An 18,311-nucleotide genomic window follows, 5' to 3' on the forward strand; every position below is an offset into this window, starting at 1 on the left:
AGGGCCTGGCTATTCAATACACAACAGAATGCAGTCACCTCTCGTCAAAGTCCTGAGCATTAGAATCATCATTTATGCAATGTAACTGCAGGCATCAGTGAGACTTTTCAGCCATGAAAAAGCTTTGAATTATGAAGAGAGTTAAACACATGGTCGTTATGATACTGCTCATCAGCTTAAGCACATTGGCACGGGCAGCTTGCTGAATTTGAGATACAAAAATATCTAGCAAATATTTATGATAATTTTCCTATTTATTTCAGTAAATGTTAATCCTTGAAAGCAATCAATATTAATTTGGGAGGAACTTTGTGACAACAAAATATGTGAAATAAAGTAACATGCTTTGAAGTTTCTGTGTTTTGTTTGAACTTGTCTAATAAATTCTATTTTGATGTTATAATAAAACAATTCCTTTAAACACAATGACAGTTAAACAAAAAAAAACGAGGAAAAACACTTCTCAGTAGAGATTAAAACTCAAAAAATCAACATCATAATCTGTATCAATCTTAAACTACTACTTTTATCTAACCAAGAAACACTTCTACCTTTGGAAATGTTTTACAACTGTACGTGGTTAATATCAAAAAGTAAACTAAAAAAGTTCAGGAAATGAAATATTTAGTGACATACTGGGAAAGAAATTGAATCTTGTTCATTTTATGTGACATTTTCAGTAGCTCCATACTGTATAGAAGACAAGACAGCAATCAGAGATAAGCTGTATCCTTACTAATATTATATGTTTAGTATATGGGGATTCAGCACCAGAGTGCAGGGGGCTTATTTCTTTTTCAATATATGTGCCTTTCAGATCTAGAAGATGGGAAAATTAGTCTGAAGGGGCTAAATAATGGTGGAGAAAATAATTGCTTTAACAACTAAATAATTGTGATAAAAGAAAATTCTAATGGTATCCATGCCTAATCAGGAAGCAAGGTAACCTGGCTCTTCCATGCTCTACAGATGAGTAGATTACCAGGGAAACAAAAAGAATTAGAAGAGCCAGGGAAAAAAGTGATGATTATTCTTAGGGGAGTAAAATCACTTCTCTTGCCAAAACTCTATATTTTAAATCACTAAGGAATATAGAAAGTGTGTATTTTTCAAAAACAAAGGGACTCAAAGTTAACAGAAAAATAGTATTACTATGCAGGGATGGTCTTTAATGTACTGTATTTTATACTTCTGCACATTTTGTAAATACACAGGATTTTCTCCTTGTTTCTGAGACTGTGATAACACCATGCTCTGTGACATCACCTCCTTCTACAACCAGCTCATTCTGCAAATGGACATCATGAGAAGAGGAGTGCACTGAATAACGCTGTAGTTTTATGATAGCAGAATTAAAGGAGCAGAGCTAAAAAATCACATAAAAATTCACTGAGTCGGGAAACAGAACCATTTCCTCCTTAACTGGATGGTGCATTCTTGCTTCTTGATTCAGAATCCCATATTATCTGAGGAAGAGAATGTATGATGCTGCCGATTCATTAATTAATATCTGTGCTATGTGTAGCTATTCCAAGTGAGATGAAAAAACTGAAAACTAAGTTTAGCTATGCATTAACACCAGCAATTTCTGCATGTGTAAATTATGTTTGTAGACTACCTTTGCTTATCATATTAGGATTTTCTCAGTTTTCTTGTAACTGCTGTGAAGATGCTCAGAAAGAAAATCTGCAGGAGGGCCACTTTAGGTAAAACAAAAACAAAACCAAAACGAAAAAAAAAACCCAAAAGTTTGCTTTTAAAATTTCTTATTTTTCTTTTTAATCAGGAATTATTCAGGCAAGTAAAAATCCGTGCGTTGTTACTAAAAGCTTAAACCCCTACCTACACCCACGCAAGAAAGGCAGCAGATGCCAGGCAGCGCAGCGCTCCTTTCCCTCGCTTTACAGCAGCCGCTAGATGGGAGTCGCGCACCTCGGCCACATCTGGAACATCAGCCGGCGGGGGCGGCGGAGCGTCCACCCCGGAGAGCACAGACTGTGTCAACCTCTCGCTGCGCCGGCTAAAGGATTGATTCTCCTATTTGCCGGCAAAGCTAAGCTGCCTCCTGGCAGGTGCTGCTGTCGAATTTCACTGTGTCGCGCCGCACGGTGAAAGCCAGCCTTCCTTAACACGGCTCTGTGAGTGACTTCCATAAAGCAATGACCTCGGCCTTAGCTATGGAAATGTTATCATGCCTGTTTCTGTCCCTGCTTACCTTCACTCATAAAATCACAAAGCTGCATTTTACTTCAGGGCATGGGTATTTCAGTTGACGAGTCAGCTTTTAATTTATCTTTCAGTATTAAGGTATTTGTAAAACACTGCATGCGGTCAGGGTTTTCCAAGTGTTTTACATTATTGTTTCAGTGAAACTAGAAAGGACTAAAAATTGTCCAGAAATGCAACGACAAAGTTGTTAACACCTCTGGGAAGCAGCTGGCAGGCAGGATTGAAATCAACTAAAAAATCAACTAATCCTGAATGGCTTAATGGGATTGCTTGCCCCTGAGTGAGCAACCTGTTTTACTTTCCCAAACCAACTCTCACCAGCCAGTCTGCCAGCCAGCAGAAATTAGGAGGAAAAGAAAAAAAACCCCAAACATGCCAATGCTCTACTCTTCTGTTGAAACCTCAAGCCCAAGTGCCATTTTCCTGTTACTAAGCTGCCGAAAAACTAATTTACAACAGCAGAAAAAACCCACACTGCCAGTATGAACACAGTCTTTTAAACCTGGCTAAGCATAGTGACTTAAAATATACAGTCGTGATGTGTCACTGATTCTTTATTTTGAAAATCTATTTGCTTATAAGAAGATGAAGCTTTTATGTGTGAGAAAAGACTATAAACAGAGACTGTACAGATAAAAGCACCAATATGGAGATAAAGAACGTTGCAAATATAAATTCTAGGGCCAATGCAATCTGAGCTACAGACTTAGTAATAAAAAGACAGAAAATCACAGAATTCACAGAATCCCTAGGTTGGAAGAGACCTTCAAGATCATCAAGTCCAATCCATGCCTAACACCTCAAACCAGTCAACTTCTGGGGGAAAAAAAATGGACTTTCCCGACTGTTTGCACTGTTTGCAAGTATTTTAGAAAAGTGTGCAATATTTAGAAGTCAGCTTACCAATATGAATGTAGCAATGCTGGCCACACATATTGACTGCACAGGGTTCAATAGGAGCGTGTTCTGGGTAAAGAAGTCCATGCTTTGTTGCACCAATAATGTCTTTCATGTGATAGTACTTAATAGTAGTACTTAATAGATAGTACTGATGTAGTATTTAATACTTTGAAAAGAGAAATATGCTTTACATTTTTGAACAAGTCCAAGGTATAAAGAAAGATGAACATTCTTCAGAATGACTTTATGTGTGCTTTGTTTATGGACATTCAGCCAGAATAGCATTTTTATCTGCTTTTCTTTAATAACTTTTTGATAAAAATAGCTATAGATTTCCAAATAACTTAACAAATAGGGATCCAAACTGTCAACAAAGCTCATAAGCTGACTTTATGTGCAGAAATACTGTCTGCTTTTTCCTTTTGGCAATTAGACAGCTGTAGGACTGTCTGTCTTATAATCACTTTTGTGAGTGTGGGAAGGAAACTTTACAAATTTAGTGGCAGCTGATGAGAATCAAGTAAATGCTGAGCTGTAGGACACATAGCTAGCTGGAAACTCTGCAGCACAGTCAAGCCTCCCACCTCTTCTTTGCTCTAGAGAGTATTCTTAAGGACACAACTGTTCTCAGATCGCTGGGGTCTCATCTTCAACAGAATGGGCAGAGCTTCAGGCTGAAGCCTAGAAGTAGGACACTGCCATAGCTGTGGTTCTCCTATCAAACTTCAAAAATACTCCTCAGATCTAGAAACCAAGAATACAGAAATCCCTAGGCCTTGGCTTTAAGCATGATGAATGCTGTGAAGATGGGCCAGCCACCACCTCAGTCTTTCCAATGAAATGCCTCTGATTTCAAGTACAGTCATAGTGGAGTCAATGCCTGTTACAGTAAATGTTATGACAAAACCGTATAACATAAAAAAAGTTAAACGGAGGAATCTCTATAATTTAATAACATTCCTTTGAAAATGAACAATCTTTTTATAGGACTGTTACTTCTTCTTTTAAAATGCATTACACATGTAGACACATTTATAGAGTAAAAGTGGCAGCCAAGAAATCAAAATTTAGAAATTCCCCCAAATTGTTACATTTTAAATTTAATGAACACTTTAAGGGTTATCATATTAAAGAGAAAAGTTTAAGGCAGAATTCTTAGTACAGATGTTATATAATTGGATTGCCATTCAGCCAAATGCTGGGAATGACTACTAAAAAAAAGGTAGTGATGGATTACTTTGTTAGAGAGAAAACAAAGTATGGAAATCTTCTTTGAGATAAAGCATGCAAATTCAGCACTGAATTTTATACACTATTAATCAAAACTATTCACTTGTTGCATTAGATTTTCCAATAGTGACAGACAGGGCAATCTAATTCATTTTAAGTACAATCATGAAACAGCAAAGCTGCTTGGTCCAAAGGCTCTATTTCAGTTTCATTTGGTTCCTCTGGGCATCACCTGTGAATTGTAGGTGCTTCTCTGAGGATGTACTTGCTCTCTTGAAATGAAGAGGTCAGCACCTTTCTCTTGAATGGACAACATTTTCAAAAGCAGGTGCATGAGATTTTACCACAATCAGTGGTAAAACTGCTGTCATCTTAAATAAGATGCTTTTAAAAATCTGCCCCAAAGAATCCCAATTTGATTTGCTTCAGCTATAGTGCACATCTGAACAAGATTTTATTCTTGTATAAAAGTTTCACCAAAGGGCAGCAGCAGAAAATCCCAACTAACAAGACCTGCTGAGCATTCAATGAACGTAAGACAGAAAGAGCGCTTAGATCAATGCCTTTCTCTAAGAAAAAATAACAGACAGTAAAGCTGGTTAAGTAGACATTATGAAAACCGATACATGTTAGAAATCTCATTAGCCTCCCCACATCTGAATAAGAGCAGCAAATATACAGTGTCAAATGCATTTTAACAGACTAATCCAACTGAAGAGACAATAACTTCCCCTCCTAAATGGAAAGAAGGAACTCTATGATTGACTGTTTCAAGAAAACCCAAATGAAACTCATTCAATGACTTGTTTATCTATTACTAACTACTCCCTGGTGCCTTTTACATGCCACTAGAAGGAAAATAATTCATCTACTTTGTTGATGTGAGGGACTGGTTTGCCCACTAGCCTAATACATTCAAGTTAGAAATAGTGTGGAGAGACAGACAAGTGGTTTAGTGAGCCAATAGCACACTGAATCCCACAGCACCTTTATGAGATAAGCATATTATCCTGGTTCAGAGATGGCTGTATTAAGTTAGGGACTCTGAGACTCTCCTCAAGCAGTGACACAATCAATGTCTAAGATGAAACAATCTTAAAGGTTTCTGATTTTAAAAGAGCTGGGTGTCAAGAGAAAGAACCTGGTTTGGTTTTTTTTTTTAGTAAAAAAACCCAAATCCATACATAGATGTCAGCAAAAAGCCATCAACTTTTTTTCCTTTCCTTCAGAAAACAAAATACTAAATTGGAAAGAAAACCAATTCTTGTAACATCTGACTTCTTTTATTCTGGACTGTCTTAAAGAAAGTATTTGCATGACCAGAGATCAACTGAATATCAAAAGAATTCTTGGAAGACTAGCACTAATGGACTAAAGCAGCTGGCAGGCTTAATAGGAGATGAAAATCAAAACCATTGGCAAGAAAAGCTGTAAAACTGCCAGGTATTTCTTGGGAGAGAGAATTTCCAAAGTTTTAATACACTCTGTTTAAACCTTGTTTTCAGTATTATCTGCTTCTGCAGAACTTCTTTCTGATCTTTATGCACTACTGAAAATAATCCCACACACCCATAACAGAAATTTCTGGGATTTTTCACTGCCAAATCAGTGTGGGTTTTTTTTTCTCAGATAGGTCTTTTTCTTTTTTTCTCAGCATCAAGTTTACCTGCAAAGATGTTTATTCTTTGAGTAGGTGTGTGTCAGCTCTGTGCTTTGACTCAAAGCTGCATTAATTTTCTACAGACCAATGATATTTAACGTATTTTTTCTTCAAAGCTTTTTGCTAAAGTGGAAAATGTGGCATTTTGTACTGACACACATGAACAACACGTGGTTTGAAAAAAGGGCTGTGTATGAAAAAATAAGTTTTGGCATTGCTCATTGAAGCAGTTTCACAAGAAATACACATCAGACCTACATCTTTTATCAAAAGATGAGCTAAAGAGATCTCATTTTCCATATGAAAATTATTTTCAGTGGGTGAAATAAAATCAGAGCTTTTAGATCTGAAGGTGCAAACAAGTGCTATGCATAAATTCAAGGTTGATTTTCTGCATGCCATTTACTTCACAGGGACTACCTCTTTGTCTACTCTTCAATTTAAAAAAAGAAAACCTTGGAAGTCTATCCACTCCCTTCACTGAAGTCAAAGGCACCTCTAAAAGCACACATAAGGATATTTACTGCTGGATATTATAAACATGTTGTTATCCTCAGCAGTGTCTCTGCAAATCCTACCATGGCTTGGGTAGAAATTTTGTTCTGTTACATTGTGGTCCCATATTTTTCCTAAACAAGAAACAAATCCCCATCCTTGTTTGTTAAGTTCTGCCAGTACATTTCTGTAACAGTCTGGAGAAGAAAATTATGTTCCCAACTTTTACATCACACTGCCCAAAGTCAGGCATGTGAGTTGGTGTTCAGATAACTGGATAAAGTCAGATTCTTTGAGACCTGGAAGGCCACAAATTAAAAATTTTTAAACCTGGCCTAAATGCTAGTACTTGAAGCAAAAGAAGAATCTATCATTCCTTTGGTAGAAGCAGAGCTAAATTTATGGTTCTGAGATTTTACCATTTAATTCCCCACAAAACACAAAAGATGCTGGGGAAAAGGTATATTTTATCAACATGGTGTTTACAAAACACCATGTTGATAAAATATTATTTGCCTGCCACATAAAAAAACCCCAGAGATTAATACTATGAGATGCAGTCATGAGAAAAAAGCACAACTGTTTCCAGACCCATTAATTCTACAATCTCTCGGAAACGGGCTTCCTAAATGAAGATAAATGCAACAGGAGAACCTCAAAGAAATATCTGCTTCCAAAACTGACCATCAGGCAGATCTCTGGTACCCTGGCACTAAAACCCTTTCTAGTTACTTTCCTAAGAAGCTTGCAAAAGTACCAACTAAATGCTGGTAGTAGGATTCACGTGCTCGAATCAGGGATAACTGTAATTGAGAAGAAACAACTGCTAGCAGACAATAGAAAGCACTGGAATAACTGAGAGTTTGTCTCCTTGGAGCTTTTTAAGAACACATCAGCTAAGCATCTGTAAGAAATAAGACAGGAACAGGTGACTCAGTCCCAGAGTGGCCTGGCAATGAGCTTGACCTTCAAATAGATATCTTTTTTAGGTTCATACTAATTTTCTCCAATTAGAGAATTGGTGAAAGCAATAAAGAATTCTCTAAGGCCAGAGCAACATCTTATCTTTACTAGTTATTAAAACAAAAATAATATATGACCATGGATAAAATAATCTGTATTTGTTTAGGCTGCACATAGACACTACAAAGAAATTAAAATCACAGTTCAAAAATCACCTTGCATTAGGGTTTTGCCTGGAAAGTGTTGTAGGAGTGGTGGTGCCGACTGACGTTCCATTGCTTCTGAAGTGGTTAAATCATATTTTTCAGCAAATAAAACATTTTTATTTTTCTGCCATAAAGGAAGCATTCATGAGTCATAGGTTGTGGTTCTAACTTCTGTAAAGTAAGAGATGTAAACAATACTGGGAATAAATAAAATGCCATGCAGGACATGATTTAATGATAAATTTACTCTGTAAGGCTCTTACTACTGTGCTAAAAGCCCCACAGCCATACGACGCGAAGTATTGATTTGCTATAAGCTGAGTCGGCCCCTTAAAATCACCCTTTTTTTTAAGGGCTTCATTTTGTAATGAATGGTTGAACTGGCATTGTCTGTCTGCACCCTGACTTCCACCGGAGCAGGTCTGCTCTTCTATTTCCAGCATAAAGCTGTCCTAAAGGCATTAAGCTGGTATAATTTCAGCATTCTGTGCCACCCTCAGTGACACCAACAGTAACACATTCATATGCCCTGCCTCATCCTAAGCAATCACATGCCAAACCACAGCCTGATGCTACTGCCAAGTAGCTTTCCTGTGGGCACTCAGGGAGTGAAACACTGTAGCTCCAACTCCCGGACCTTATCTTTGGATGGATGTGCCTGGACCAGGTCTGGCTCCCTCCGACCTCAGCACACACCTTCAGCACTATTCCAAATAGGCTCACATCCTCAGCATTTTCCACAGGCTGACATTCCCACATGCCATACATTCCTTCTATACTGGGTTATGAAATCACATCCCTGGCAGGCTGCAACAGCAGGATGTGACACAATACTCATGGAAAGTTTGGACTGAAAGGGCTCATGCTTTTTATTTATGTTTTAGGGTCACAAGGGTGACTCATGGGGTCAGTGGAGATCAGAACCAACTCCTGTACATATGGATATCAACCATTCACTCTAGAATGGACCAGGCTTGAGCATTGTAAACACCTGTCAGGCCACATCAAACTGTTTGCAGACCAAAGACCAATGCCAAGTACATGATATTATTAATGGAAATCCTGCCCCTGAAACAGTTCCACAGTTCACACTTCCACAGTATATGGCTCAGCAGCACTATGCATCTGAAAGATACATGGCCAAATATACAAGTGTGAATACAACGAAGGGCAGTATGAAGTTCTCAAGTTCAGCCTCCCAAGAAATAGAACACACAGAGGGCAAAATAGCACTAAGTACTTGTCTCTGGCCATAAAGAAAGGCAAAGGATAATACTGGCATTGAAACTAGTAGACATGAAATTGAGGTAGGCTGAATTCAGGTGTTTTCCAATAATCAGAGAAATTAAGTCCTGAAAGAGTTTTAATCTTGTTTTGCCTCTTTTTCTAAGTCAGGATTTCACAGTTTCAAGAAGAATGGATGTAACAGAGTTCCCTATGGTCACAAGAAGGAGTAGACAAAAGCATCACCAAGGTTCTTACCAGATGAAAAACAAGGCCAAACCAAATCCTAAGTTCAATAGAGTTCAGTTGTTTTAAATAACACAGTCAGAATCCTCAAGTAGAAAATAGTACAAAAATAAATTTTCATTTTCATTGGCTTCCTGACAGAGAAGATTTCTAAGAATTCTTCTAATGAAGTTATGCAGGAAGGATTAACACTGTGGTCTGGGCAGGAAAACTCAGCAATGTGGCTGATTAAATAAAGCACTGCACAACAGCTGGGGAAAGTAATTCTTTAGTACAGTGTCTGGTTTTGTTACAGAGCATGTGTTCATTTTGAATTGCACTGAAATTCTCCAGTGAAAAGTCAGTTCCTGAGTTGCACCTTCCCCCTTGTGCCTGAGGACACTGTGGACACAGGCGCAGTTGTGCATCTGTCTGTGGAAAATGAATTGCATATAAAACTAACAATACCTCTATACTTTGGTCAAAAATGTTCACTGCAGAATCTCTAACAATTTGAACACTCTAAAAGCTGCTGTCAGCATAGCAGGTCAAATCCACTTATAATTCTAATATTTAACTGAAATGAAAGACTACTTAAGTAAGAACTGAAGGAACCAAACATGTTTAGAAAGGAAGGAAAAAAAAAAGAAAAAGAAAAAGAGGTCACAGCTCTTGGAGATCTTAAGAGTCCACAGGTCTATGAAAGCGTTTGTGCTATGGATTTCATAGCATTTCTAAGGAATGAATGAAATCAGAAAACATCTAGAACTAGACATGCCAAATAGAGACTTGTTTGTCTGGTATAACATTAAGCATAATATATGAACAATTTGGTAAAGTATTTGAGCAGAGAATAGAAACAGACAGGTATGAAGTAACTGAAAGAGTTTATTTCACCTAGGTTTAAGACTGCTTTAGGAAACAGGTGAACTAGTTTGAATAAGGACACAATAAAGAAGCATTCTTCAGTGGATAAAATGACCAGGGAAAAGCCTGCAAAGACTAATCTGATTTTGAAATTACCATGTAGACATCTATAAAATTAATCCTACAACCTTCCCAGAGCAACTATTCAAAACTGATATTCTCCTGTGACACTCCAAAAATCTCTTCAGAATTTCTCTTAATGCTCAAATGACTGCAGTCAATATCCTCAGCTATTTCCAGAGCATTTACCATCTTGCTTTGTGAATGCCAGTAAAATACATATTCATGGCCATGGTATAATAATTGTAGAGTGCTGAACTTTTAAATGCTTTTCAAAGGATGCAATTTCCATTAATCACTACTACCCTTCCATGAATCCTCATTATTGCTACATAGTTTTGTATTTGCTAATAAGGACAAAAAGAAAAGATCCAGGTAATGACAGAATTATGAAAAAAAAAAAGCATATGGACTTTGCTCTAGATTAAACAGTAATTCAACTAAAGCATTTTGCCACAAAGAGAGAGGCAGGTAGACATTTAATTAATTGTCACTTAACCTCAGAATTCTAATTAAAATGCCTAAAACATCAGATGTAAAACAAATGTAAGAAAAATATTAACCTGTACAATATAGCAATGGCTAATGCAGAAGGATTTGTAAGTAGTACACATACCAGTATAAAAAACCATGCAAAACCTGCCACAGGCAGGTAATTAGAAGAAAATAATACCACAGTTTATCAGAAGAGACATACAGAAGTCCTGTTGTGACTAATCTATCTTGTTTGAATTTGTCAGCCCCGGGGTAACTTCTGTCTAGACCAATCAGCTATGTGTAGAGTCAGCTCCTCGAGATATAGAACAGATTTCTGAAGTTTTTATCTTGTACACATTACCATGGAGCATCTATGTTCCATTAACAGTTAGATGCCCCTGTCTCAATGATGACTGACAAAGTCTTCTCACAGTAGATTTTCTAACTGTTTTCACTTTTTTGGATTTTATGCAAGAAATAATTTAAATTCTTTCAGTATCATTAATTTAAAATGCATGCAGCTTAGCTGGAAATGAGCTCAAATCATCCAAGTTCATTGTAGCTGTGTAAATTAAGTGCCAAAATTTGGAGCTTAGTTACTGCAATATTCCTCATATTGGAAAGAAAAAGGTCATACTGTTGTATGGCTAACTCATTTTTGGATGTGAATTGCAATGCTTAATTTCAGGGTTGATACAGCAATGAAATGAGATAAAGTAATGATCATTATGGTACTCTCCACAGTAAGGTGGCAATAGCACAGATTTGTTGGAAAAGTAGAGGATAAAACAGGCAAGAGGAAAAAAGTCTTCTAAAAGAAGAAGAAAAGAAGAAGATGTCTAAAAGAAGTCTTCTAAAAGTCTTCTGAAAGACTTTTTGGATGAGAGTGGAGAAGGCTGATGGTAGTATGGGAGATGTATGTTGACATTTCCCAAGATGGCCATCAGTCCTTCTCTGGAGACAGAATTCCATATCTTCAAAAAGTCTTAAAATCTGCTCAATATTTAGGAATACCTCCAAAGTAGCTAGAACAATTAAGCAGTCTGCTGACTGAAAATATCTGTAGATATTTTAGGAAAAATAGCAACTATTTGCACATTGAAACAATTCATGGAACAAAAATGCTGCTATGGCAAAGAGATCAAGATATATTTTCCAACACTGTGACCTAAGTATAGAGTAATACAGAAGTGGTAACTACTTGTAAGATGTGTTTAAGATTTATTCAAAAAATTTAGTCAGATCACCTGCTAGATACTGCAAGATCTAGCTCTCAGTTTGTTTACAACCAAAACTTACGATCAGAGTAAGGAATACACAAGGTATTTAATGTTCTTAGATAAGATTTTGGTCTTTCAAGTCATTCCTATTCTTTCCCAGTTGCTATGAGAAAGGCAGTAACTGTAAGTAAACGGTCTTGCAATTCTTAAAGAAGTATTTCAATATTTCACAGCAGATCCAAAATATTATACTATTCTTTTAGCTTGTACCCTAGATCTTTTCCAATACCACTCAATGCATTCTAGATATTGTGTAAGAATTTCTTCACAGGGCAATGCAATGACATTGACAATGGCGTAGAATACAGTAGCTACTGAAAGTCTCTAAGAACAATAGAGATATTTGAAATATAATAGAAATATTTGAGTAACAGAATAATAAAGTAAAGACACATGGGAAAACAAACATTCAGTATTTAAATATTTGAGTAACAGAATAATAAAGTGAGACTGTGCACTATTTAATGAAGAAGGAGCATGGCATTACACATTTGCCACAGGGTAGCAGCATGTATGAAGCCAGTTACCACAGATAAGCTGCTGTGCTGGAGAGTCACACCTAAGCTGCTGCTCTGTGTGTGCTCTCCCACCTAGAGTAGCCATCTGTGAATTTGATTTTCTGGAATAGCATTATTTCCCCTTATTCCCCAGCAGAGAGGGGAAAGTCAAGCTGGAAGCTGGCCCTGTGTTATCAAATCAAAGGTCATAAATCAAAAATTATTTGGTAAACTGCTCTAATTACAGTCATAGAGGGCATGTTGCATGAGTATTGCACTTTGTACTTTTAGTCGGTAGTTTTGCTTATTTTCACCAACTTTATGAAAATTATGTCTAATAATGAAATCTCAGGAGACAATGTAAAAAACCATGTGTTCCATGCATTACACAAGTGCTGAAGGTCAAAGCCTGTAAACCGGTCACATCCTGCAACTCTTGTCTGAAAGTGAAAATCTTCCACTGTGAAAACAATTACCTCTATTCCCAGCAACTGCAGCTTTCATTATGCAGTACTACATTGTCTTAATGGTACTGACTGATAATTAAACCAATAGGATCTAATTTTCTTGGTATGGAATGACAGGTTTCTAATTGCTTGACTTCATTCTCTGTCTGTTGGCTAAGAGTTTTCTGCTCCTTAGCATAGCTGAAATTAGTCACACCTTGTGTTTCTAGGCTGTTCACATACTTGCCACACCTTTAACTCCTCTTTCTATTTTTTCACATTGTTCTTCATTCCTTGTCAGATTGTGAGTTGTGGAGTAGCTATCCACACAAACAGTTATTGTCTTTGACATAAGCCTTTCTTCAGCTCTCATGAAGAGTGAAAACTGGTGGGCTGGGAGGTTGGTTTTGCTAGAAGCAGCTCTTTCTATTTGTTTCCTTAGTAAATCCCCATTAAGAAAACTATCTTAGCGTGCATTTATTTATCTTTGACCATGGTATTCCTAGCACACATATGTCCCTTGGATGCTTTACTTAGCCTCTCAAATTGTCTGACCCTTTGGTTAGCATTCTGCAGTGGGAAAAAAGAAATGTCACTGAAGAGAATAGACTTGAGTGGTTTATCTCACGCTTTCCATAGGAATTATAAATAAACTGTAGCAGCAGTTCAAAAGCAAATTTCCTCCTTTGCCTTCACAGAACATGTAGCATAAAATCATGCTGGGAGGCCTTGCTGTGCTAGAGAAGGCGCAGTAGAAAGTAACCATGAGAAAGTCGCTGTGGAAATAGCATTTACACTGCCTGTAACTCACACACAGCAGTGGGCACTGGCAGGCTGAAGGGTTTCCAGGGGATCCAGTGCAAAGGTTGTCCCCAGCTAGGGGTGCTCTCTGGGAGATTGTATCCTGCAGAGCCAGCTGCAAAGTCTCCAGCACCACATTTCCCAGTAAGCTCTAATCCAGGCCTCCTCAAACTCTTATGCTGTGGCACATATGTCTGTCCTCTTGAGATGCAGCACAGGAGCAGGAGCAAGGGGTGGAGATACTTAAGTGGTTCACTAAGTACCCAACAGCTGTGCTGGTGCCAGTGAGCTCTCCAAGGCTCTACTGCATTGAGGTTGGTTTTTGGTGTTTTGTTTTTTTTGGGTTTTTTTTTGTTTTTGTTTTTGGTTTGTTTTTGTTTTTGTTTTTGTTTTTGGTTTTTTTTTGTTTGCTTTGTTTTGTTTGTTTTTTAATTTAATTACACTTTGATCTTCTACCAATCTCAGGAGAAAACATATAGAATTTTAGACTATGCTACTTCAGATAAATTAACAAACAGTATACAAAGTTTTATGTCAACAAGGCATCAATTCATCTGAGGTGCTATAGCTTACAGCTCATAAAAACCTAACAAGATGCAAAACTTGCATTTGACCTGCCTCAACTTTCAGTTTCTTATACCCTTCTAATAAGTCTGCCTTTCTGCCACATTTTGCTCTTTTGCCTTTTTCAGCTTAAGATCAGTGACAGTTTGTGGGCCTTTTACCTAACATCAGCAAGTATGAATTATAATTTTTTTAACATTGTCATCTTTGCCATCACTGTAACACAAGTATTTATTAGATAGCATATTATAAGGAAACTTCAAAAATAATTACTTTGAAAATGAAATTTAACCAAAATAGTTCAGAGTGCAAAAAGCACTGTGCTGTGCACTTCTTTCTATCATCTTTCACTCCCATCTGCATTCTCAGGAGCAGATGGGAGTGAAAGAGGATAGAAAGAAGTGCACAGCACAGACATTGGACAAGTGATGTGCAGCATACCATAACAACACAGACGATACATCAAAATAGCAAAAGCTGCCCACCAGGAAAGGTCCACAGTTACAAATAAAATAGAGAACAAAAGAAAAATAGAAGTTTTCTGGGAATTGGTTTTATTTCATTATAGATTCACCTATTTAGCCACCAACACTAATACAGAACACCCCAAAATGGCAGGGGAATGTTCCACTGAAGATTCTCAGCAGCAGTAAAGTTTTCTGTGACTGTCAGTACAACTATAGTAATCTATTCACATTAGTTTCACCTGATTGCCTGGTTTAATGCAAGACTCAATTACTTTGGGATTAACACGGCAATAAATTAAAATTCTGGAGAGCTGCTCAAATTCCTCTAAGTTTCTAAAACTCTACAACTTCCCACATACCATTTGTTAGTGTAAGAGCTAACTCTACAGACATTATTTGTGCATTTTTTTTCCTAATCCACTGCTTAAAAAGTCTTAATTAACTAGGAAACTAAAATGGCTTAACTGAGAAAATTCAAGCCCACAGGAACATCAAATACTAAAGGAAGGGGGTTTTCAGTGTTGTTTTGGTGGGGTTTTTGGTTTATTTGTTTGGGTGTGGGGTTTTGTTTGTTTTTATTTCTTTGTTTGTTTTGGCTTTTGTTCAGGTTTTTGTTTGATTTTGTTTGTTTGCTTGTTTGTTTTTTAATTCAGACCACTTCTCCATTGTCCAAAATCAGAAGTATTGTCTTAGTATCCTCTGTGGGTTTAGGTATCCCTAACACAGAAATACAAAGCGCTCACTGTGACCATGAGTAACAGACAATATTTACATATCATGCATGTCTGTGGACCCACAGAGTACAAGCAGTTTAAGCAGTCAGTGCGTGCTGTAGAGTGGCAGGACAATGGTGCCTCAGCTGCAGGGAAGTGGGGCAGCTGCTGCCTTCTTGTCCACATATTATGGATTTCTCCCACAGGATCAAGCAGGAATACTGGTACAAGCTCACAACAGTAGGTGGCAACAGACACAGTATACAGAACCAAGACCTCAGACATGCAAGCTCACCAGCTGAGATATAACCTTTTGTTAAAGTCACTGGTTTTCCACTGAACATTCAGGTTTGAAAGGCCTGTTCAGTCCTATAGCAATAATAATTTTGCCATGTGCCACAGAATTTTGGCTAAGCAGAGCTAATTGCCACTCATCTTAAAATTTCTATCAGTGTCACATTGTTTGTTAACTACCATATCTCATCTTTAGCAGGAAGAAACAGTGAATCACATGCATTGGCCTGCTTTCTATAAACCTTTTCCATAACTATTGAGTGAGAAAAACTGTATTTTGAAAGTATCTATAAGGTAAGCACTTACATATATAGTTAATAGAGGGCTGTGATCCCTGTCCTGCCAGGCTACAGGAGCAAGTGATTTACAAAAAAACCCAAATATATATATATTTATGACCAAAGGAAGTCAGTTAATAAGGGCCAATCCCTTGGTGTCTGCTCAGCAGATACCTCCATACTGAGGATATCAGCATTTCTAAAATGCTGCTAGCCAGTCATCCTGGGAAATGCCTAAAGACATGTTAGTGTGATTATAACATTTATGAAACTTCAAATAAACTTAAATCTACATGGAGAATGGAAATCTAAATGGGAATGGAATATTATAATGAGGATGGGGTTGTCACCAAATAAAAAAAACTTTTGCAGAATCAACAACCCATTATGAGCATCTTTGGGCCCTGCCAATGTAGCAGCACAAATGTTATCACAGCACTGTATCTGGATAAAACATAGACACCTCTATTTGGAGCTGAGCTGAAGTTCATAAAGAAATGAACCATAAGCATTCATTTAAGGGGGTCAAGAGACAAGCATAAGATGGGACATTCTTGCCATAGAAGCAGTGGACCACCACGATCACACCCCACAACAGCACAGTTGTGGAAACTGCAGAACTGATGATTTTCCACTTGGAAAATTATGCAGCTAAAGTTCCTGCTAATATTTATCATCCAAAAGGTGCACAAATAGGATCAAAACATAATTTGCAGAATGTGGGGATAGGCCAAGGGAAAAAAATATTGCTGTCTGTTATCTACAAGGTGTTGGTTTACCAGACTCTGTTTTACCATGCAATGCAACATAGGCACATGCCATGGACACTGCCAAGGCTGGGAATATTTGCGTCCTCTAAGCACACTTTGATAAGGTAATTTTGCCTAGTCTTCATTTTTGTTTCTGCTCAAAAGCAATAAGTCTCTTAAATGTTTGCCCTCCTTAGTTCTTAGTACCCGAATGAGTGATTATGTTAATTATGTATGTTAATTAGCAGTAAAACAAATAAGTGAAATTCACTGAATGGAGACATCCACAGCAGTGCCTCAGCTGGTGTCAGAGCTCTATTGCTCTCTGTCTGCAAGGCCTAGGAAGGAATTCCAATGGAAAAAAATAAAAAAATCTATCACCATTTCTGAAATAATGATTTCTTGTGGTTTCTCAATCAGTGGACTAATGGGGCATGCTTTAAGTCATTTTGGCTCACATTTAGAAAATATGTGTTTCATTACTAGACAATCTGAATGGCTTCCCTAATTACATTCTGCCACCTTCACACATTAACATCACTATCACTTGTCATGTTACCACACAATAACTCCACAGGTTGAAGTCATGGATGAAGAGAGCTTCTTACTAGACACAGTGCATGAAAGTACCTCAATCAAAGCACTGCATTAGCGGAATAAATTAGACCCATTTATAAAAGTATTTAATACTATGATATACTTGCTAGGATAAAAAGAGCATGAAGACTCAATATATGTATCAAGCATACATATCAGCCATAGATTAAGAGTCTGACTGAAAGTTTTGATGAAATCATTATTGAACCAATGCTTATTTCGTAAGAGCTCAACCATTCAGCCTTTAATGAGTACAATTAAATGGAGGCTCTGACTAAATAATGACATCCCCTCACTGCCTTCTATCATCCCAGATACCAAATGACTCAGAGCCCAGGGATCTGGGCTGCAGTGGTGATGCTGATCTGCATTTCTGGCCCTCTATGTCTGTGCAAAGTGACACCAGGTTCATTCATGAGACACGACTGTGTGAAAGAGCAGTGAAAGGACAAAGTATACATGTTGGAAGTCTGACAAAAACTCTTGCAATCCTTTTCACTATCAGCTATATCTCCTACTTTGAACAAACAACCTGCCAATATAAAGTTTATTCTGCTCATCAACCCATATTTAACTGCTTTTCATGGAGGTTGAAGCCTCAGAGCTTCGGTAAAGAAGGCAAGTTGCTTAGGACAACTAATCAATCATAATCCGCCTGCCCCTCTTGCCTACGCCAGGGACCTGGAAAGACCAAGTGGCTGCTAATCCTGTCACAAAGAGCCAAGCCACCTGGGTCCAGTGGGTGGGTAGTGACAGAGTAAAAGGTCAGCTTCTGCCACCAGCGAAGGGCACTTTTCTCATCCAGAGGCACCTGGAATGTCAAATCAGATATTCAAGTGCTCTCTTTCATCTTGGTATGCCTTGTTAACATTCAGCCTCCTAAGCGTTAAAGGTGGCTTTATCCATCTTGGGGTGAGGTGGTCCATGGAGACAAACTTGACATAATTTCACAGAAGAATGACAAAGTCTTTATAGAACTTCCTTTAGAACCAGCCTCCAATTGCTTGTTTTCCTGAGATGCCTGCAGCA

At 37.7% G+C, this 18,311-nt stretch overlaps 1 protein-coding gene across 1 annotated transcript in view; it reads right to left on the reverse strand.

The window, feature by feature from the left end:
* The window catches only part of NALCN (sodium leak channel, non-selective), a 217,477-nt gene that overhangs the window by 150,197 nt on the left and 48,969 nt on the right, over window positions 1-18,311 (reverse strand). The window lies entirely within an intron of this gene.

The sequence above is a fragment of the Geospiza fortis genome, unplaced genomic scaffold (genome assembly GCF_000277835.1).
Source record: "Geospiza fortis unplaced genomic scaffold, GeoFor_1.0 scaffold84, whole genome shotgun sequence".
In the NCBI taxonomy this organism is placed as follows: domain Eukaryota; kingdom Metazoa; phylum Chordata; class Aves; order Passeriformes; family Thraupidae; genus Geospiza; species Geospiza fortis.